The sequence below is a fragment of the Hypomesus nipponensis genome, chromosome 9, assembly GCF_054491055.1.
Source record: "Hypomesus nipponensis isolate SF chromosome 9, ASM5449105v1, whole genome shotgun sequence".
Taxonomy (NCBI): domain Eukaryota; kingdom Metazoa; phylum Chordata; class Actinopteri; order Osmeriformes; family Osmeridae; genus Hypomesus; species Hypomesus nipponensis.
In genome coordinates this window covers 5,612,501-5,635,000 of record NC_140369.1, presented here as the reverse complement: position 1 = coordinate 5,635,000, position 22,500 = coordinate 5,612,501, and the positions used below count along the sequence as shown (strand labels likewise).

Below are 22,500 nucleotides of genomic sequence, written 5' to 3'. Positions count from 1 at the left end.
TTACGCAAAGGAAGGACATTCTGTACACACACACACACATCCAGTACACACACATCCTCTACAATCTGTGTGTGTGTATCTATCTGAATGCACGTATGCAAACTGTATTTGTGTATGTATATGTGTTTGTTCCGAATGTGTGTGTGTACTGGATGTGTGTGTGTACTGGATGTGTGTGTACTGGATGTGTGTGTACTGGATGTGTGTGTGTACTGGATGTGTGTGTACTGGATGTGTGTGTACTGGATGTGTGTGTGTACTGGATGTGTGTGTACTGGATGTGTGTGTGTACTGGATGTGTGTGTACTGGATGTGTGTGTACTGGATGTGTGTGTGTACTGGTGGCATTCCCACACACACAGACTGCCGACAGAGAGGTTCCTCTGTGTTGACCTGTCTCTAGTGAGGAGGTGTTTACCTTCAGACTCTGACAACATGTGACCAGACTCTCACTCCAGCACCGCCTCCATGCTGAGGTACCTGTTCCTTAAACACCTGCGGTGCAATCGTCCTCATCAGTGTGACTGTGTGTGTGTGTGTGTGTGTGTGAGAGATAGAGACAGAGACAGAGAGAGAGACAGAGAGTGAGAGAGAGTGTGAGAGAGAGTGTTTATATGTTTATCTGTCCTATTTGAGAATCTCTTGAGAATGAAATTAATGTAATTGCCAAATTTGTGTGTGCGTGCGTGTGTGTGTATGCATTGAGTCTTGAGCATGGTGTTCTGACAGCAGACAGTCCTAGAATGAGATCATGGTGGATTAGACTGAAGCCCCACTACAGCATTGGGTCAGACTGCTGCTGTGCTTGGCTACAGGCACTGTGGAGAGAGAGAGAGAGAGTGAGAGAGAGAGAGAGAGAGAGAGAGAGAGAGAGAGAGAGAGAGAGAGAGAGAGAGAGAGAGATGGAGGGGGGAGGAGGGGAGATGAGGGGAGAGGAGGTAAGGCAAGAGGAGAGAGGAAAGGAGGAGATGAAAGTTGGAGAGAAGGAGGGGGGAGGAGAAAGGAGAAGGGAAGAGCGTGAGAGACGCAGCAGTTGTGGAGACATTAGACAGGACAGGCATCTTAGTGAGGCGACAGGCTCGTCAGGTGACAGGAGGAACAAGATCACAGAGAGAGGGAGAGGAGGAAGAGGAGGAAGAGCACGAGAGGGAAGTGAGGGAGAAATTAGAAAAAAGGGGAGGAGGAGAGGGAAATAGTGGGGGAGTGCGTGGTGAGAGAGAAGGGCGAAGGGGAGAGAATTGAGGGAGCAAAAAAAAAGGAAAATAGCTAAAGAGTGAAAACCAAACATAGATCCAGTGAGAGAGAAAGAGGAGGTAGAGGAGGATGGTTAGAAAGAGGCCAGGTTTACTACATGCTTGGCTGAAGAGGTGAGTCAGTCAGAGTCCCCGGGAGCTTGAGACAGAGAGAGAGAGAGAGAGAGAGAGAGAGAGAGAGAGAGAGAGAGAGAGAGAGAGAGAGAGAGCAAGCGTGTGTGTGTGTGTGTGTGTGTGTGTGTGTGTGTGTGTGTGTGTGTGTGTGTGTGTGTGTGTGTGTGTGTGCGTGTATTTACCTTGCGTACCCTCACAGGAGCAACATCCATAACCATTTCAAGGCTGCATTGAATGAGCGACTACAGAGAACATGATTTGAAAAGGCTTTCCGGAAAGTGACTGATTTAAAGCCTGCCTGTAATTAGGTTCTCAAATGTCATGAACTTAAAAAACGAGCCCTGCACAAATGGGGGAATGAGAGGCATTGGAGTAAATGTATTGTGGCCGAAGTTATATTGAGCCAGTTTTCTTTCCAGGCGCGTAATGACGAGAGCTCTCCCAGCCCTCCCAATAACCTTAATGACCTCCGGGTTAAAGAAACTCAATCATAGCTCTGAGTATAGCATCTTGAACCCTGTGACCTTCAGACGGATTTTGAACATGAAAGGTCGGCTGTGCTAAGAAGCTCGGCTCCCTGATTGGCTGGTGGAGAGAGAGAGAGAGAGAGAGAGAGAGAGAGAGAGAGAGAGAGAGAGAGAGAGAGAGAGAGAGAGAGAGAGAGAGAGAGAGAGAGAGAGAGAGAGAGAGAGAGAGAGAGAGAGAGAGAGAGAGAGAGAGAGAGAGAGAGAGAGAGAGAGAGAGAGAGAGAGAGAGAGAGAGAGAGAGAGAGAGAGAGAGAGAGAGGAAGAGAACAGTGAGAGAAGATGAGAGAAGAGCGAGGGAGAGAGAGGACAAAGGGAAGGTGGAGGGGAGAGATAGAGAAAAAGCAGATGACACAGAGAGTATCTGACCTGACTGCGCCCATATGAAGTATCACTATGTGTTGAAACAATGCTTCAGTCATGTTGCCAACATACTGTACAGATACCTACCTGGCACTGAAGCTGTTAAGAGTTATGATTCAGTAGTGTTCCTCATCCATGATGCCATATTTGAATCCCAGGTCTGCACTGGACTTCCTTCCCACACAGCCTTCACACAGGCACAGACACTGTTACAAAACATACAGTTCTGTAGAAAAACGCTGAAGAGGTTCGAGTCACATAAGGACAAACAGGAGTACACACACGAGTAAATGAAACTGTCTATACCCACAAAGTCAATGGAGGACAAAACACACTGACTCTGCCTATTCTATCATCATTGCTCATCAGGCACCAATCCAACACCATTAAAACTTTATTACCCTAACAGACATAAACATGCAGCCTCGAACCACAGCGGTGGCTGGATGTAATCTGATCTGTACTGGGGGGGGGGGGGGGGGGGGGTACAGGCCCAGGGACTGGCCCAGGTACCCTGAGGCTGGAGAAGGGTGTTTGTGTGTGTGTGTGTGCTGGCTGCATCTCCTGTGTACCCTCTAATCTAATCAGCGAATGTGTGGATACTGGATAGCATAGAACAACTGACTCTTGTGAGGTTCGCCCATCTACGGTGTGAATCCCCAGAGTTGTTTAACTGTCATCTGCGTCCTCCTCACAGCTGTCTGTCAAGCCGCCTCTCTGCCAGATACGAGTATCAGGTGAGACCAGAGGTGTCAAATCTCCTTACTGCATCGACCCGCTGTGGAACCTCTCCCTGCGATCTTGTGGAGCTAATCTCATAACAGCTGTGGTGGCGTCCAGCTGCCTGCAGGCTGGTCTCACCCCACGCTGGGGAGAGGGATGAGTGCCGCCTGTGTCTCTCTCCCTCAGCCTACATCTGGAGGATCAGGGGCTAACTGGGAAAATGACGGGGCCATTTTCTATTGTTGGTTTTCAGTGTGTCACCACGACTGTCGGAGGTTTGGCAGTGCCACACACACACACACACACTGTGTACGCACTGTGTTTTGACTGAAAATACCTTAATTATTATTGTGTTTCTTTGAATGTTATGTATTTCTTTTACTGGTTTTATATTGATCCTTTTGAATGTACATTTTATTGGGGCTACTGTGACATCTGAATTTCCCTTCGGGGATGAATACAATTCGATCGGATCTAATCACACACACACACACACAGTACACACACACAGTACACACACACACAGTACACACACAAACCCCGTTCACACACACACAGTACACACACACACGCACACACACAGTACACGCACACACAGTGGTGACGAGGCTTTGGCTGTGAGGCTGCTGTGCTGTGTGGGAGGCCTCAGGGATCAAAGTGGGCCAGTGATGTTCCCACTCAGCACACTGGTCAGATCAACGCAGCCTTTATCTGATGATGGCCGCACGGCCTGTCAGCCAGCGCCGCTGGGCTGTCTTCTAATCCCTTACACACACACACACACACACACACAAACACAAACATAAACTACAACATCCAGCTCTCCGAAACACTGATCTCCCGCTGTCGAGGGTTGGAGGTTGTGTGTGTGTGCGTGTAAGTGCTAGTGTGTGTGTGTGTGTGTGTGTGGAGATGAGAGAGCGGGGAGAGCCCGGCTCTGACAGCCTAGCATGGTAAAGTGGGCTGTCTGACAGGTCCAGTGAGCTGTGGAGGGCTGCTCCGTTCTGGGCTCTCAGATAAAGACATGGAAGAGCAGAAAAACAGTCGGAGATGGGAGGAAAGGTATACAGAGGTAGATCAGATAGGAGAGAGAGAGAGAGAGAGAGAGAGAGACAGAGAGAGAGAGAGAGAGAGAGAGAGAGAGAGAGAGAGAGAGAGAGAGAGAGAGAGAGAGATGGAGGGGGTGTTACATGTTTGAAGAGGTCTGGATGTAGTGGGCTATGATGAGTGAGCATAATGATACGTGTGTTTAACTGTGTGGGTCTGTCCTTTTATTCAACATTGTAGCGTGTGTGTGTGTGTGAGAGAGAGAGTGCCTGCGCGCATCTGTGCGTGTGTGTGTGTTTGTATGCGTGTGGAAGGGTTGTGCCTGTGCGTGTGTGTGAACCACATTTCAAACCCAGCCATAGTGCTGTCATGCTGGCTTAGCCCAGCAGCACTGCATTCTTCAACAGCTCCACGTTCCCCCATCCCTCCATTGCTCTCCTCCAGCACCACATCGCCATCCGTCCGCTCCTCTCCTCCAGCTCCATGTTAATTATACCTCCTTTTCTCTCTCCTCCAGCTCAGGCGGAGAGGAGGAGGAGCCGGAAGGCTGACCCAGTTTCCCTCCTAAGGAGAGGAAGTGAGCCCTGGTTGGATGGATCTCTCGCTGTAGCTAAGGAGCCTCTGTCAGAGCGAGAAAAGACGAGTGACTAACCAGGACTCATTAACAGAGCAGCCATGTAAACCGCTATACCCACAATGCACCTTGTCTCAGTGGGGCCATCTCAAAAACGCTGGTGTTTGGTACAGAGGAGTCATCAACACAAACACACGCAAACGTGGTATCGATCCAAGAAGATTCACGTAGCAGCTTCCATTCCCAAGCCCGCCGTCTACAGAGGTACTCTTTTTAGACAGTTCCCAAAGACGCGCCGCGATGGGCGGAAATAATTCAAACACAGGATTACTGGTAATTAATTTTTGGGGTTCAGCGTCACACAGTGCGCACGCACTCACCAGACATGCACACACTTGAGAACACACACACACAAACACACACAAACACACACAAACAAACACTCCAGGAGATCAGAGGGATTGTCATTGGCAGGAAGTTGGCAGCCACATTGTTTGTTTAGTGGAAATTGGCTGGAACAACATGGAAGAACACAAATAGAATCCTACTCTCTCTCTGAGACCAGAGACAACCGGTCAGACAACAGTTAGCTACTGATTCAAGGACCAATTAAACTTGATTAAGAACACCAGTTTCCTCCTAAGAGATGGCAAAACACATCCAAGTAGTGGTCTAAGAAACAGAGATTGAGACTGAATTCACAGAGCAGAAGAAAGCAAACATACTTTTATAGCTTCTACTTATCCTCAAAGCCATTATACAGCAAAGGATAAAACAAATATGAAAGTCTTCTCTGAAATAGCTACATAGCCTTCAACCAGCACTTCAGCTGAAGTGTTTTGTTCCAAAACCCTGTATATCCTGTTAGAAAAACACGTTGGAATACTAACTTGAATCCCCAGAGAGCTGCATGATTAAAACAGACCTCATCTTAACAGCCTGAAATGACTAAACAACATGCCTTCTGAAGGTTGTGTTTCAGGCCAGCAGTGACTCTATCAGAGTAGTTTCCAGAAGGTCTGGACACCAGCCACATAGACGCTTCATGTAAATGGCACAGCGTCATAACTGTACAGTTGGTGTTGAGCAGCCAGGTGTGCACCTGGCCTGTTAGTGATGCACCAGTTATAAGAAACGCAGACAGGAAACGAGCCCATCCATCATTTACCCACGCTGCACTGGGGCAGGTGCACTACCTCCTGGGCCAAAGCCAATCAGGTCACTGATCACGGTACGAATCCTCATGCAACTGGGTTAGGGAATGGGAACTGGAGGGGCGGGTGAGGGGGTTGTAACCCCGGCAACAGATACTGTAAAAAATACTTTTTTTTAAATTTATTTAAGTAAATTTGGTTTTTGTTTCTTTGTCTCTAGGTGGCAGTGGGATAGGGGTGGTCTGGTGGTCATTGAGTTTTCCAGTTAATCAAGGATAGAATATTCCCTACTGTTCATCTGCACCTTCTTGTGCTCCAAACTGCATTGCAGAGTTTCTTCTGGGATCTCTATATTTGTCATCAACTGTCTTAGCACATATTTCTATCAAACGTACAACCGCGTCTAATGTTTGCAACGTAAAATAAATGGTTAAAAGATAAAGCTCTGTGATCGGACAGTACAATATGCACAGGAGGTTTTACTGTATGGTTTTATCTGAACATAATGTGCATGCCACATGAAAGGTTACCTCATTACTGTTACCACATTAAGCACTCCTATGTCAATTTAATGGTCCACCGACCACTGGGTCTATTTTGATGTGCTGTGTTACAGAAGGCTACGGTAGGTCTGCAGGCGACAGCCCTCACAACAGCACAAAGAACAATCACCCAGGAGATGCTCTCAGCTATATCCGTAACACATTAAATGCATTTTTACATCAAAGAAACAAATCTGAAAATGTTTTTCGTGGAATACACCGGAAGGCCTGTACTCACTAAAATGTGATATGTGTATCAGGAAATGCAATCGATTCATTAACGTGCCACAGAAGTTGGGTGTCCTTAATAAAATCATCACCATTTCCATTGGTGTATGCAAGCTTTGCCCATGACTGTACCAGGTAAGAGAGCTAGGCTTTGTCCATGACTGTACCAGGTGAGAGAGCTAGGCTTTGTCCATGACTGTACCAGGTAAGAGAGCTAGGCTTTGTCCATGACTGTACCAGGTAAGAGAGCTAGGCTTTGTCCATGACTGTACCAGTTAAGAGAGCTAGGCTTCACCATGACTGTACCAGGTAAGAGAGCTAGGCTTTGTCCATGACTGTACCAGGTAAGAGAGCTAGGCTTCACCATGACTGTACCAGGTAAGAGAGCTAGGCTTTGTCCATGACTGTACCAGGTAAGAGAGCTAGGCTTCGTCCATGACTGTACCAGGTAAGAAAGCTAGGCTTTGTCCATGACTGTACCAGGTAAGAGAGCTAGGCTTTGGAAGAAAATAATGCCGGTCTCTTTGTCTGACACAATACTGCTCATGGCCCTTAGCACAATGAGAGAAAGGTGAAGAGGAGAGTGGTGGAGGGGGGAGAGAGAGTGAGAGAGAGTGAGAGAGAGAGAGAGAGAGAGACAGAGAGAGAGAGAGAGAGAGAGAGAGAGAGAGAGAGAGAGAGAGAGAGAGAGAGAGAGAGAGAGAGAGAGAGAGAGAGAGAGAGAGAGAGAGAGAGAGAGAGAGAGGGAGGATAATGATAGAGGAACAGAAACAGACAGTGTCTGCTGGCTAAGTGCCTGTCTGACCTCGAAGTTCTTTCCCTGACGTAGTGAAGACAAGACCAGAATGAAGAAGGGTGCTGGATCTGTGGTTCTAGATCCACACACACACACACACACACACTGACACGCACACACATCCACACGCGCACACACACACACAAGCACACAAAGTGTCAGAGCTGGAAAATATTGGATTAGGTTTTAAACTGAAAAAATACTGGGACAAAAAAGGAGAAGGATATCAGATTGAATATATGATATGTTCTTATGTCAAATCTTTTAAGTATGCAACATGTATATTGAATGTCTACAACAGGGGGGAAGACAGGTAAGTAATTCTAGAGGATAAAGGAGAACAAGTAAAGAGAAAGACAGAAAGACATGAGGGAAAGAGCAAAGAGGAATGTTGTGATTATTATTTGATCACCCAGAATCCTTTGAGTCTTGAAGTGAAGAGTAGGAGCATACACTGGCCCAGTTATATATAAACACACTTCCTCTCTGTCGTTAGACTCTGCCTGTGTGTGTGTGTGTGTGTGTGGGGGGGGGGGGGGGGGGTGAGAGCGAATGTGTGTGTTATTGCAGTCCAGTGTTTGCAGACAGACGGACGTGACCGTAGAGATCAATAGAGTGCTGCTGTTGATAGTGCCCCTTTAAGCAGGACACAGTGTACTGAGGCATGCCTGCAGCCCAGCCAGCAAGCCTTATCTGTGCTCTGCTGGGCTCCAGGCTGGAAGAGACTGGGGGAGGATGCTCCGGTGTCACTTCAGGGACCGTCTGATTGGATCAATCGACACCTCTGGCTCCTGATGGGGCGATAATGTCCCATCTGAGTGGGTGATTCAGAGGTAATCAGTCCAGTGTACATCCTCATCGCACCTCATATCCACACACACACATGTGCACACACAACTCATACATACCCACACACACCCACACACAGTTCCCTGCTCAGTTAACTATAGCGATAATGAGATTAGCACCTGGCTAATGGCTGATTGAATTAAGACAATATCAGGAGCTGAATGCTCATAGGTTAGCAGCCTGTGGAGGGACTAGAAGCTAGCCAATCACCAGCATGAAACAAACCACCAAACGCACCATTCACATGCAAGGGTACAAAAATCTAGCCAATCACCGAACAAAAGGCTACACAATTCCCTGACAGGCTCACCTATTAGCCAATGACAGGCCGTCTGTCACAGCTGCCCAGAGTGTGAGTAGGTTGTGTACTGTCTGCTCTATAGTGAATAAACAATAAGCAGAACAGTTGAATTATTCAAAGCCTTAGCTGTATTAATGATATTTTACTACACATGTAATATTCAGCGTCATTAAAGTTTGATGGCGCAGAAAACAGGGAGAGAACAGTACTCCTAGTGGGCTCTCTGGTACTCTAGCTTACATCTGACTCCCTGTGCCTCACGGGAACACTTACGCCCCCTCCATCACCTTCTCCTTTCCTCCTTTCCTCCTTTCCCCTTTGTTCCTCTCTCCCTTCTTCACTCACCTTTCTGCCTCCACCGCTCTCTCACTGTTTGTCCCCCATTAATCCCTCAACTCTTCCTGCCTCCTTTTTGAACTCACCACTTCCCACAATCCCTCTCCCCCTTACTCTAACCTTTTCTCTCACCCTTTTTCCTGTACTCTTTATATCACTCCCCCCCTCTGTGTATCACTAGCCAATTCCCTCTCTCTCTCCCACCACCCCCCGTTTCCCTCCCTCCCTAATTTCTCCTCTCCCTCGCTAGTTTAGCTTTGTTTGTTGTCGTTCCTTAGTCACGCGGCTTCAGGGCAGAACAGTCGTGTGTTTGTGATTTGCTTCTTGGCCTTGATGCAAGAGAAGAGTGAGCCGGTGTGTGTGTGTGTCCTTTATACAGAAAAAGAGGGGGAGAAGGACAGATATAGAGACAGGGAGACAGAGAGAGAAGAGACAGAGACAAACCGAACAGTCTCCCACCACACAGAGCTGTGAAACGACTCTGTTGCTTGTTGTCGTCGTGTCACTGCTGAATGGCACAGTGGTGGTCCTCTAAAAGATAGACATCACACCCCAGATGAGATAACCGCCTTCACAGCCCCACCACCTCCCATGCCATCCCCAATGTCATCTCAGTGTCATTGCCGCAGGGTCGGAGGGGATGGGGTACGAAATAAAGCCTGCAGTCAGATCAAACTAGGTAGAGAGGCGTAGGGTTGCCAAACATACACCGAGTACAGTATAACTGTAACTAGAATTATGATGTATGGTTTGAACATCACAGCACATCACCTGGCTAGAAATCAATTAAATAACGCAAGAGGTCCTCAGAGAAGGAGGAAATGCATGCTGTAGGAAATCACACTGAAACCCAACTTAAATCCTCATGGAAGACAAGGAAAGTTCTGGTTTCATATAAATCATGTGACCAAACTCACTACACTGCTCATTATCCTGTCTCTTTCTTCCTCCTACGGAATATCTCCTGGCCAATCAACCAACATGTCGTCATGTGAACCAGACGTAGGCTTTAGCAATCAGAGGACTCTTTCAACTGGACATTACTGTGAAGAGTCGGGCTCTGAATGTCATGGTTGGTTCACATGTTATTAAATAAACAACACATTCATCAGTGATGATTGTAAACGCGACAGAGGCGTGTCCCACCTCCTGGGTGAGCAGGTCACAACAACACCAACACACGGGCGGCTGGACCCCACTGCTTCCTGGTCCTTCAGCATCCACCTATGGCAGCTGTGCCCAGCTGTGCCCAGCAGTGCACTTTGAAAGACTGGCTGCTTCATCAAGCATGAGGGCGTGAGTGGCTGCAGTTGGAAAGGAGGGTCAGGTGTGGATGGATGGATAGATGGATGTGGATGGATGTGGATGGATGTGGATATGCAAACCTGACTTCATCTGTGAGGCTGACATGGTGGAGAGGGCAGGGTCACCTGTACTGTACCTAACACACTCACACACACACTCACACACACACACACACACACACACATACATAGATACATTGAGAGACAAGACAGACAGAGAGGGAGAGAGATATAGAGAAATATGGAGAGGGAGATAGGGAGAGAGGGACAGAGATACAGAGAGAGAGAGAGAGAGAGAGAGAGAGAGAGAGAGAGAGAGAGAGAGAGAGAGAGAGAGAGAGAGAGAGAGAGAGAGGGAGAGAGAGAGAGACAGAGACAGAGATGGTGAGGAGCCTGTACCTCTTGACAGGGTTGTTTTAATATAGAGCACACTGTGAGAGCAGTTCTGTAAGTAACCCCAGGTACTTGTCAAGACATTAATATGGATGTGCTGGCTTACTGTTTCCAGCAGTTATGAACTTGGGGCAAAATAATATGAATCTTCAAGGTGACAAATATGACAATACCTTCTTGTCCAGAGCTTTTTTTTTATTATTGTGGAGCACTCCATCACCGAGAGTTCCTCCAGTGAAACATGAAAGCTGACTGGTGACAGAGAACAGAATCAAAAATAGAAATGATTGGGAGAATTTCTCCCAACTGAGTTATAAGGGGAAGGTTTGGTTGTCTTTGTAAAAGACAGAACAAAAAAAGAGAGAGGGTTTTTCAGCCGAAGCAGTAAGTAGATAGAGACTGTGTGTGTCGATTTATGCATGCTTGTGTTTATATACTTGTATTTAAGGATATGTATATGCATGCCATTTGTGCATGTGTGAGGGGGTGTTCATGTATGTGTGTGTGCGTGTGCATACACATGCTGCTCTGCATGCAGTAGATAAACAAGCAAGACTCTGAGCTCTAATTAAAATAAATGAGTGTAGGCTCATTAGACATCAAGAAAGCATAGACGAAGAGAGGGGAGGGGAGGGGAGGGGAGGGGAGGGGAGGGGAGGGGAGGGGAGGGGAGGGGAGGGGAGGGGAGGGGAGGGGAGAGGAGAGGAGAGGAGAGGAGAGGAGAGGAGAGGAGAGGAGAGCAGAGCAGAGCAGAGCAGAGCAGAGCAGAGCAGAGCAGAGCAGAGCAGAGCAGAGCAGAGCAGAGCAGAGCAGAGGACAGGACAGGACAGGACAGGACAGGACAGGACAGGACAGGAGAGGAGAGGAGAGGAGAGGAGAGGAGAGGAGAGGAGAGGAGAGGAGAGGAGAGGAGAGGAGAGGAGAGGAGAGGAGAGGAGAGGAGAGGAGAGGAGAGGAGAGGAGAGGAGAGGAGAGGAGAGGAGAGGAGAGGAGAGGAGAGGAGAGGAGGAGAAAGGAGAGGATGCTGAATCACCCAAATCTTAAGAAACGTTGAAAACTCCCGTCAGTTGTATGGAGCCCTCAGCTCCGTGTTCGATGGCTGTATAACACATTCACCCATCTGTAAAGAGCGGCTTCACACCCGCTCCCTTAGCTTCACTGACCTCACACTACAACCCACCATTCACAGCACACAAATGCCTTGGCAAAGAGCTCCAGGCACTGCTACATGACATGTCTATGGGTATGCTAAAAGTCATCTTTAGTCTTTAATCTTCATGATATGTAGCTTTAAAAGCTGTGAGTCCCTGTTTTCAGCAAAGCACCAGAGATCCCTGTTGTCTTGGAGACCCCGCAGCATAACGTTTCACCTATCTCCTCACACACCTGGTGGGATCAGAAGTCTTATCTAGAGAATGTGCAACGCAAAGAGAAAACCTACAAAAAAATACACTTTGAATAGAAGGACAGGCATCTAAAAATAAGCCAGACCAAAGAAAAAACTGTATTTTTCATGATCCCGCTGAAGAGAAAGGTCAAGTGCGAAACAGGGAAGAGAAAAAGAAACCGTATGAAACAACGGTTTCGCTCTACAAGGTACTATTACAACCATTCGTGGGCGCTTGGGACCTTAACAGAGTTGTAGCTGGCTGTTTGGAAGAAAACGTAAGCTTCCATTGCTGTGAGCTGTCTGGGACTCTCTCTGACCCAGGCCCTCAGACCACGGAGGCTGTGGAAGTCCATAGAGCACTTCCTGTTTTGGCACTGTGTTGATGTTGCCATCATCAACATCAGCCACATGTTGTTGACAGAGATGGAACTGTGACACAATGTGCCTGAGTGGTTCTGGTGGCTGCTGCTGTCTCTGGAGGATCAACCCCAGGGCTGCCATCCTCTCTCTCTCTCTCTCTCTCTCTCTCTCTCTCTCTCTCTCTCTCTCTCTCTCTCTCTCTCTCTCTCTCTCTCTCTCTCTCTCTCTCTCTCTCTCTCTCTCTCTCTCTCTCTCTCCTCCCTCCCTCCCTCCCTCCCTCCCTCCCTCCCTCCCTCCCTCCCTCCCTCCCTCCCTCCCTCCCTCCCTCCCTCCCTCCCTCTGTCTTTCTCTTTCCCCACTCTCTGTCTGTCTTTAACTTTCTGTGTCTTTCTGTGTCTTTAACTCTCTCTCTTTACTCTCTCTAACACACAGTCATCCTCCTCCTTTCCATGTTCGGTTTTATTTATTCATCCTCCCATTTCTACTGACACAGGTCGTAGCACGCCATATCCAGGATTCCAAAGCCAAGCACCCAGAGCCCAGAGCCCAGCGCCCAGCGCCCAGCGCCCAGAGCCCAGCACCCAGAGCCCAGAGCCCAGCGCCCAGAGCCCAGCACCCAGAGCCCAGAGCCCAGCACCCAGAGCCCAGCACCCAGCACCCAGAGCCCAGAGCCCAGCGCCCAGAGCCCAGCACCCAGAGCCCAGCACCCAGCGCCCAGAGCCCAGAGCCCAGCACCCAGTGCCCAGCGCCCAGAGCCCAGCGCCCAGAGCCCAGCACCCAGAGCCCAGCACCCAGAGCCCAGCACCCAGAGCCCAGCCCAGGAGTCATTCCTCCATCCCTGTTTCCCCCTCGAGAGCAGAAGAGGAGGGGAGTGGAGTGGAGAGGAGAGGGACTAAGAGAGAAAGGGGAATGTAAACCAGGATACAGATGGAGTCGCTCGCTGTCGGGAGCAGCAGGGGAATGGAGCACTCAGAGGCAAAGCGTGCTGGGTAAAAATAGCCGAGAGAAGCAGGGGCAGCGGTCTTATTGATAAATAATACGAGGACGAGGCGGTGGTTTGTATCGTGGGGCTCGAGGATGATGGGGAGAAGGAGGGAGGACGAGGGGAGGAAGAGGGGAGGATGAAAGGGAGAGAGAGAGGACACCAGGCTGAAAGATAACAGATAACAGTTCCACCAGTTCCTCTCAGAACGCAGTTCTACCTCATGTGCCTCAGGTCTCATTGTAAATGTCCCCCACTTCAGGTCACCTTAACAGCTCCTTCAGGCAACAGAACCACAGTTGCATTCACCCCAACACCCTCGCAAGGGTTTCAGTCTGTTGGTGCGTGCGCTTGTGTGTGTTAAGTGTGTATAAGTGTGTGTGTCAGTGTTAAGTGTGTATAAGTGTGTGTGTGTGTTTGGGCCAGGGGGCGGAGGGAGCTCTGTGTGTGCTAGGACTTCCACAGCTGCCTCCATTTCCTGCTTCACTTCAAGTGAAACTAACGTTCAAATATTTAAATGACAATACCACAGTGATCGTGAGCTTTTAACAGCATTATGAAGTCACGCAGAAGGAGGGAAGCCAAAGTGAAAAGTTGAAACTCATGAATATCAGACAGGCAGCTGAGTCAGCAGAGCTTTGACAACTCAAAGATCTCCATGCGTTTCTGTTCAGCGTAGGATGGCCCCACCACAAGAGCTATCGGCTCCAATAAACCAACACGGGTCGTTCGTCAAATTAAGGGGGAATGGCAGCTCCAGAGTTTCTTCAGAGTGTGACGTACTTGTGTTCTCTCCCCGAGTATCTTTTCCAAGTAAGGAAGGAAGGAAGGAAGGAAGGAAGGGAGGAAGGGAGGGAGGGAGGGACGGGAGGGAGGGAGGGAGGGAGGGAGGGAGGGAGGGAGGGAGGGAGGGAGGGAGGGAGGGAGGGAGGGAGGGAGGGAGGGAGGGAGGGAGGGAGGGAGGGAGGAAGGAAGGAAGGAAGGAAGGAAGGAAGGAAGGAAGGAAGGAAGGAAGGAAGGAAGGAAGGAAGGAAGGAAGGAAGGAAGGAAGGAAGGAAGGAAGGAAGGAAGGAAGGAAGGAAGGAAGGAAGGAAGGTGCCTGTTGTCCCTCAGGCTGTGGTTAGGCAGCAAGTCATGCACAACCCCCTGCTCCATATCTTACACATGCATACACAAATACACACACAGACATGTGTGTCCACACCCTCCTAACTCACATGCACACACACACACACACTCACGCATACAATCAGAACAACACGCACGCATGAAATTACTATCATAATAACACACGCACAACAAACAGGCAAACAACAAACAGAGGAGGGATTGAGAGGCCTGGGCTAACTCATTTTTCGACACATTCTTATTATTTATAGACAACATTAGCATTCCCCTGAAAAATGGGGGCAGGGGGGTGTTCAGAGTCAGCATCATAGGAAACCTCCTCTCTCTTCGGGAAGAGGAGGAACAGGAGGAGGAGGGGGGAAAAGGGAGGCGGACCTGCACAAACAGGAACATGAGGGGGAGGAGGAGGAGGAGGAACAGGAGGTACAGGAGGTGGAGGAACAGGAGGAGGAGGAGGAACAGGAGGTGGAGGAGGAGGAACAGGAGGATGAGGAGGAGGAGGAGGAACAGGAGGAGGAGGAGGAGGAACAGGAGGTGGAGGAGGAGGAACAGGAGGAGGAGGAACAGGAGGAAGAGGGACAGGAGGTGGAGGAACAGGAGGTGGAGGAGGAATAGGAGGTGGAGGAGGAGGAACAGGAGGTGGAGGAGGTGGAGGAACAGGAGGAGGAGGAGGAACAGGAGGTGGAGGAGGTGGAGGAACAGGAGGAGGAGGAGGAACAGGAGGTGGAGGAACAGGAGGTGGAAGAGGAGGAACAGGAGGATGAGGAGGTGGAGGAGGAACAGGAGGTGGAGGAACAGGAACAGGAGGAAAAGGAGGAGGAGGAGGAGGAGGAGAAACAGAGGTGCTGGATGGGATGCGTGCAGCGTGGTATTAGTCGACCTCAGATGTGTGCTGAACATCAAATCCTCTGCAGCGATGCCTCTCACTGCTCCAAATACCAATTGGGGGGCTGCTGGTTGCCCCGGCAACGGCACTCCTGTCCAATATAGTGAGCAGCAGGCCTGCCAGTCTCTGTTTTTTTCACTCTCTTCATCTCTCTCTTTTTCAGTATCTTGTTATACCTATCTCTCTCTCTCTCTCTTTCAGTCATTTGTTCTTTCTCTCTTTCTCTCACCCCCTCTGCTTTTCAAACAGGCGGTTCCACCTCCTCTCCTTTTCCCTCATGTTCTCTCTCCTCCTCAGCCTACTGTCCTCTCTTCTCCTCTCTTCCTCCCCCTCTTCCTCCCCCTCTTCCCAGGGTTGAGGTTGCAGAGGGGAGTTATTTAAGAGAGCCCTCAAGGCGATGGTTCAGTCTTAATCCTGGGAGGAAATGGGTTTGTGGACGCTGTTTTAAAAGGACCCAGAAGGTGAAGAGTATGGTCGACTTCCTGGAAGGAAATGGGTTTTCAGATGCCGCTCCGTCCCACTGTGGCCACAGGCTGATGTATGACAACTGACAGAGTCACACAGGAGACTGATGGCTCCAATGCCAGTGTGAGCTGGTCCACAGTAGGATCTGAGACCTAGGACTGTGTATGTGTGTGTGTGTGTGTGTGTGTGTGTGTGTGTGTGTGTGTGTGTGTGTGTGTGTGTGTGTGAAAGAGAGAAAGAGAGAAAGAGAGGAGGGGGCTGTCTGAAGAGTTGTATCTTCTGCCAGACTGAGGAGGTGTCAGACTTTGACAGGCAGCCCTGCTCTGGTGACTGAGGACCTGGTCTGAGGGCTCTCTCTTGCTCTGAACTACAGCAGGAACAACATTCAATAATCACTTCTAAAGAGATTGCAGCATGTACATTTCAGCTCAAGTTAGGATTTTTTAAAATAAAAATCCCTCTCTCACTTTCTCTTTCTTGATCGTTAGTGTGCCCGGACCCTGAAAGACCAGACTGCCGGTTTCCACGTGGATGACTGGCTGGCTCTTCTGCCCTCTTCCAGTCCAGTGCCCCCTAGTCAGCCAGTCATCCCATACCTGCCTACAAACCAGTCAGTCCTTTCCAGCCCTTTCCAGCCAGACAGCCCTATCCAGTCAGCCCTATCTAGTCAGCCCTCTCCAGATAGCCCTATCCAGATAGCCCTATCCAGACAGCCCTATCCAGTCAGACTAATCCAGCCTACAAATAGTCAGCCAACAGTCTTAGATACAAAGGTTTGGGAGTCGACATTGTGGTGTAGGAAGTATAACATAACTTTGTGTTACCAGATGAAAACCTCTCAGAGCCCCTCTGCTCAGCCCTGGAGTCTCCCACTCTGATAGCATCATTAGTGGAATCGGTATTGTTGTCCTCAAGGCCGGTTCTGTTGCTGGGTGAGGTGGGGCGGGGTGCACTGAAGCAGATTGTTTAACTCCCCCTCATCCAGCCTCCTAATGACAACCACAGTAATGCGGTACACAATGTTCCAATCCTCCACAATCTAAATTCTCGGCTTGTTTTCCCGAGTTCCATGCTCAGCATGGTCCACACGATCCACACGAACAATGTGAAGCCGCAGAGGGGGGCTCAAGGCTGTGGACATGGTGCCACTGTCCCAGACCAGAACATTGGAACACAGCTTAACGACTCCCAATATTATTACACCTTCAAGGGCTCTTCTTGGAGTCTGAGGCAGAGCAAGATCAAGGTCGTTCAGGGGCGGGGCCAGGGGCGGGGGTAGGGCCAGGGGCGGGGGTAGGGACAGGGGCGGGGCCTGGGGCGGGGCCAGGGGCGGGGCCAGGGGCGGGGCCAGGGGTGGGGCCAGGGGGCAGGCGAGGGCGGCCCCAAGGTCACGCCAGGAAAGAACAAGCGTGGACAGATGTTTAACGCGGCGTCTTAGATTAGCCAGTCACATCTTAATCTCGTTCTCCGCCCAGGATCCACAGCCAACAGGATTACAGGCATGACCATCACGTGTCATGGGAGAAAACACCCCGACCATGTTTAGAGAGGGCTGCTAAGCCTCTTACAGACCCAGGGGGAGCAGGAAGACAGAAGATCTGAAGGCGCGAGTGTCCGAGTCAAGCGTAGCCCAGTATTCGCACCCACAGCGAGATTTTAACTGAGCGCTAATTAGCTTGACTAATCGTTTGTTAGCTTGCTAATTCGAGTGTTTGTTTGTGGGCGATAAAGAGCGTTATCAAAAGGGCTGAAGGTTCGACGGGACCGACAGGAACCGCGTCTAGGCAGGAGCAGAGGAACCAAGAGAACACAGTATGTTCTTCAAAAGACCCACGTGACAAACACAACATATTCAGGCGAACATCAATATCCTGAGATATATCAATATGCCAACACGAGTGTTGCACTTGTGCTTCGTGTTTCTTATTGCTATAGCTTTAAGAGAGTGCTGATGAACTGAACTCTGAATGCTACAGAAGGGAGAGGCTGTTGGGTGCACATGCACAGAGACACTCACACATGCACGCAAACACACACACAGCTTCAGTGACATGTGAATCACCACAGCCCACCTCAGTCCTACCATGGAGACTGGCTGCTGCCCTCAGTACGGAGGCCAGAGTGGGACAAACTGTACCGAGAGTTAGTCAGTCAGGCAAGGCAGACCACAACCATGCACCTGAGCACACTGACCAGGGAGGCTTGGCTGGACGTCCAGAGCTCCAGAGCCAGGGGGGAGTGTCAGCACACCTTTCATTCTCACAACAAGACCAGGCTTTTAATTCAGGAGTGAGTGTATTAGGTAGGGACTGCGTGCTGTGTGTGTGTGTGTGTGTGGGTCTGTGGGTGTGTGTGTGTGTGTGTGTAGGTGTGTGTGTAGGTGTGTGTGTGGGTGTGTGTGTGTGTGTGTGTGTGGTTGTGTGTGTGTGTGTGTGTGGACAGGGGAGGTGTGAAAGTGGAGGGAGGATCTCCAGCAAGGTGTAACAGTGAAACCCAGTCCCCTCCAGCTCGGATCTGGCCCCATCTCAGTAGTGAAGCTGTGGAAGAAGCCTGTCTGACATTTGGGCTCCATCAACCTGGGCTGGTGATGAAAGACAAGGTCCTCTTCCTGTTTCCTCCACCGACGAGGCAACACCGCCTCTACGACACACACCTACACACACACACACACACGCTCTCTCTCTCTCCCATGACACACACCTACTCAAGCGCTCAACAGCAACACCACAAAGAATGGCCTCGAAAAGATGACTAGATCGAGAGAGAGATAAACAGACCGATAGGGAGAAAGAGGGAGCAAGGGAGAGAAAGAGAACGAGAGACAGAGAGAACCATGTAGAGAGAGAATCAGAGCGAGGGGAAAAGAGCGAGAGGTAACCAGACAGGGAACGAGAGAGAAAGAAGGGGAAGCAGAGAGAAAAACAGACATGAGGTCTTTGTCCTCCATGGGAACAGTGAGCGAGAGTCACGATGCAGAGCGGAAACAGAGGAAGAGAACCACAGAATGGAGACACCACAGTGAGTGAGAGAGCGAGGGCAATATGCACAGAGAAAAGAGAGAGCGGATGGAGAAAGGCTGAGAGGGGAGAGAGCTCCAGACTTCAGAAGGACATGAACCAGGGCAGGGTATTAGGATTTGCACATGGCAGACAGGCAGGTCTTCGTGCCTATCTGTTATTGCAGCTTCCTCTGTCTGAGACGAAATCAATTTCAATTAAAACCATAGCTGTCCAAGACAGGTTTGTATCCCATTCCTCAACCCCAGCCCCAACCCCAGCCTCAACCCCAGCCCCAACCCCAGCCCCAACCCCAGCCTCAACCCCAGCCTCAACCCCAGCCCCAACCCCAGCCCCAACCCCAGCCCCAACCCCAGCCTCAACCCCAGCCCCAACCCCAGCCTCAACGTTAGCCCTTGCCTAAACTTTGGCCCCAGCCTCATAAAAGTAACAGAGGGACGTGAAGGAGAGCGACAGGACAGACGAGAGGCAGAGAGAACATTATTTCCTCTGCTGAGATCAGTTTGGGCTGCCAGGCTTTAATCCAATCAGATCGAAGCACATTAAATTCAGCAAATGGGACACTTGACTAGACCCTTAGAGTTTGAGTTACATCCCTGCTCATCCTGCATGATTACTGAATAATAACACACACACACACACACACACACACACAGCCCCCAGACAAATGTGATCTACTTTCCCATCTTCAGTGAATATAAGCTCTACCTTGGACAGGGTTGGCAGGACGCGCCTCACGCGTCATGTGAGTCTAACATGTCACATATGTCATTTATCAGTGGCATGTCCGTGTGCTTGAGTGACAGGTTATTATCCTGCCCTGCAAGCTCCATGACCTCCGACCTCCCAGAGGCAGGCAGTTGTGCTCTCACACTTCCTGCCACGTGCAGCCCCCCCCCCCCACACACACACACACACACTTCCTCCACTTACTCTACATTCTACATATCTACACAGACTAAATCCCCCTACACACACACACAACTGCACATTTCACCACACACACACACACATTACACGCACACACACAGTATATCCCCAATACACACACCACCATGCAATCCCTTCCATTAATAAACAATGTTTGTGCCTAGCGGAGTGATCAAGCATGAAAGATAAAGGCGTTATGTAAGACATGCATGGAATACTAAATGGGAGGCTGCAGTGAGTCTCTGAACAGAGGATGGGGATCGAGGGAGTGGAGGAGGAGGAGAGAGAGAGTGGAGGAGGAGAAAGAGAGAGAGGGGTGGAGGAAGAGAGAGAGAGGGGTGGAGGAGGAGGAGAGGGGCGAAGGAGGAGAGAGAGAGTGGTGGAGGAGAGAGAGGGAGAGGGGTGGAGGAAGAGAGAGAGAGGGGTGGAGGAGGAGGAGAGGGGCGAAGGAGGAGAGAGAGAGTGGTGGAGGAGAGAGAGGGAGAGGGGTGGAGCAGGAGACAGAGGGGTGGAGCAGGAGACAGAGGGGTGGAGGAGGAGAGAGAGGAGGAGGAGAGAGAGAGGGGTGGAAGAGGAGGAGAGGGGCGAAGGAGGAGAGAGAGAGAGGGGTGGAGAGAGAGGGAGAGGGGTGGAGGAGAGAGAGGGAGAGGGGTGGAGCAGGAGACAGAGGGGTGGAGGAGGAGAGAGAGGAGGAGGAGAGAGAGGGGTGGAAGAGGAGAGGGGTGGAGGAAGATAGAGGGAGGGGTGGAGGACAGAGAGAGTGGAGGAAAAGAGGGATGGAGGAGGAGAGAGGGAGGAGTGGAGGGAAGACTAACTGTCCCCTGGCTAAACAGGGCGTAGCATGACGCCCTGCCCCCCTCTTCACCGAGACCTTAAACACCTGGAGAGGATCCAGGGGGATGTTTATTGACCTGCCTGTGGCGTGAAGACATGATGGATAGACAGAACCGAGGAGGACCTCAGACTAGACTGCAGAGCAGCTGAAGTATAAACAGTGTGGTTTTGTAAATGACCCATGTGCTGTGGTTGAGTCAGTACCTGGGTGGCTGTTTACGTGTGTGTGTGTGTGTGTGTGTGTGAGGTTTTGACAGAGAGAAAGCCTTGTATCAGTGTCGTATCCGCGGTTACGGGGGCGGGGGGGTTGGAGAGTCTATGGAGAACCCCCGATAGAGCGATCACCGTCAGGTGCTCTACAGTGCCTCTCAGCTGCACAGCAGGAATGCCCTCCTCACACACACACACACACACACACACACACACAGACAGAACACACACATCCATGCTGTTAACCACTCCCGTGTCATTCTCCAGGCCAGGCCCTCACGTGGGGGGTCTCTCAGGTGTTCCTCCTCATCCTCACCTTCACCTCATCCAGGAGCCAGGACGTGGCCTGATTCAACATCCAGTCAGCCTCACCGGGGTTGACAGGAACAGTCCCAGACGGCTCTGGAGGAGGACGGCGGGGGGGGGGGGGGGGGTCTGATGCCTTGTCACTCAGCGCACGCCAGCGCTGACTGTCTATCTCGACGCAACAGAGGACGCCCGCCCAGCTGACGGGCTGGCATCAGATCCGAGCGGGTCAAAAGAATCAGTCCCGGTCGTCAGGAAACGATGAGAGGAGGTGTTTCCTTGTAACCGTGGTGAAAAGCAACGGGGCTTCTGAAAGCAGGGCGCCGTGATGCTTGTGGAAATATGGACCTCTCTCAATCCCAGAACGAGGACAGGGGATTGTTTTTCACCCCCCCCCCCCCCCCCCCCCGTTTCATATCTTTTTGATATGGAAATGCAGAGGTTACCACCGCTGAGAAGCGTCGCTGCTCTCTTTCTGCTTCTCAATGAGCCCTCCTTGATGGATCAAGGAAGAGAGAAAGAGAGAGGGAGGAAGGAGAGCAAAACAGAAAGAATAGAAAAAGAGCAAGCAAGTGAGAGAGAGACAGAGAGAGAGAGAGAGAGAGAGAGAGAGAGAGAGAGAGAGAGAGAGAGAGAGAGAGAGAGAGAGAGAGAGATGGTTTGCCAAGGCTGTTGTGTCTCCAATGTGGTAGAGCCACTGCATTGCACCAAAACCAAGAGAGAGGGTGCAAGAGAGAGAGAGAGAGAAAGAGAAATACAGGGGAACGGGAGGGAGAGAGAGAGAGAGAGAGATAGAGAAATACAGGGGAGCGGGAGGGGGAGAGAGAGAGAGGGTGGTGTGGGGAGAGAAACAAAAAGCAAAGAGGCGACAAAGAGACATGCTGGTGAGAGAAGGGGGGGGGGGGTTTGAAGAAACAGACAGAAAAAGATCCAGCTGATGCGCTGTGGGGGGGGGGGGCATATGCATTCATCATCTGTCTGCCTTCAGTTTGAAGCACTCACAGAGGTTCAGGGAAGGGGGGGGTGAGAAGGTTTGTGATGTGGGATCGAGTGGGAGAAGGAGCGAAGGTGCGGGGGGGGGGGGAAGGGGCAAATTAATCGAAGGGGAGGAAGCTGTGAAAGACTCCATGACTTCCAATCCCTGTGATTTCCACAGACATTCTATCCATTCATCATCCATCCATCTGTGAGCTCATCCGTATACCCATCCATCCAAGCACTCATCCATTTCCCAACTCCTCCTTCCTTCCATCCATCTGTCCATCCATCCTTCCATCCAGGGTGCATGACAACAGATGTGAGTGAAGATGGAGATTGGACTGTGAGAGTAACTGCTGTGTTTGTGAGTCTGGGACTGTGTCTAAAGACTTTGGCGAACCCAAACGAAACATTAGGCAACATTAGGAGAACTAAATCCTCTCTCCGGAGGACCCAACGTGGGCCTCGGGCAACTTAATATTCCTAGCCATCCTCCCTTCTCATTCAGCTGGA

The 22,500-nt window shown here is 50.4% G+C and overlaps 1 protein-coding gene across 2 annotated transcripts in view; it reads right to left on the bottom strand.

Annotated features, from left to right (window-relative positions):
* Positions 1-22,500, bottom strand: part of slc12a5a (solute carrier family 12 member 5a) — an 85,928-nt gene that overhangs the window by 53,911 nt on the left and 9,517 nt on the right. The gene's annotated exons all lie outside the window — the stretch shown is intronic.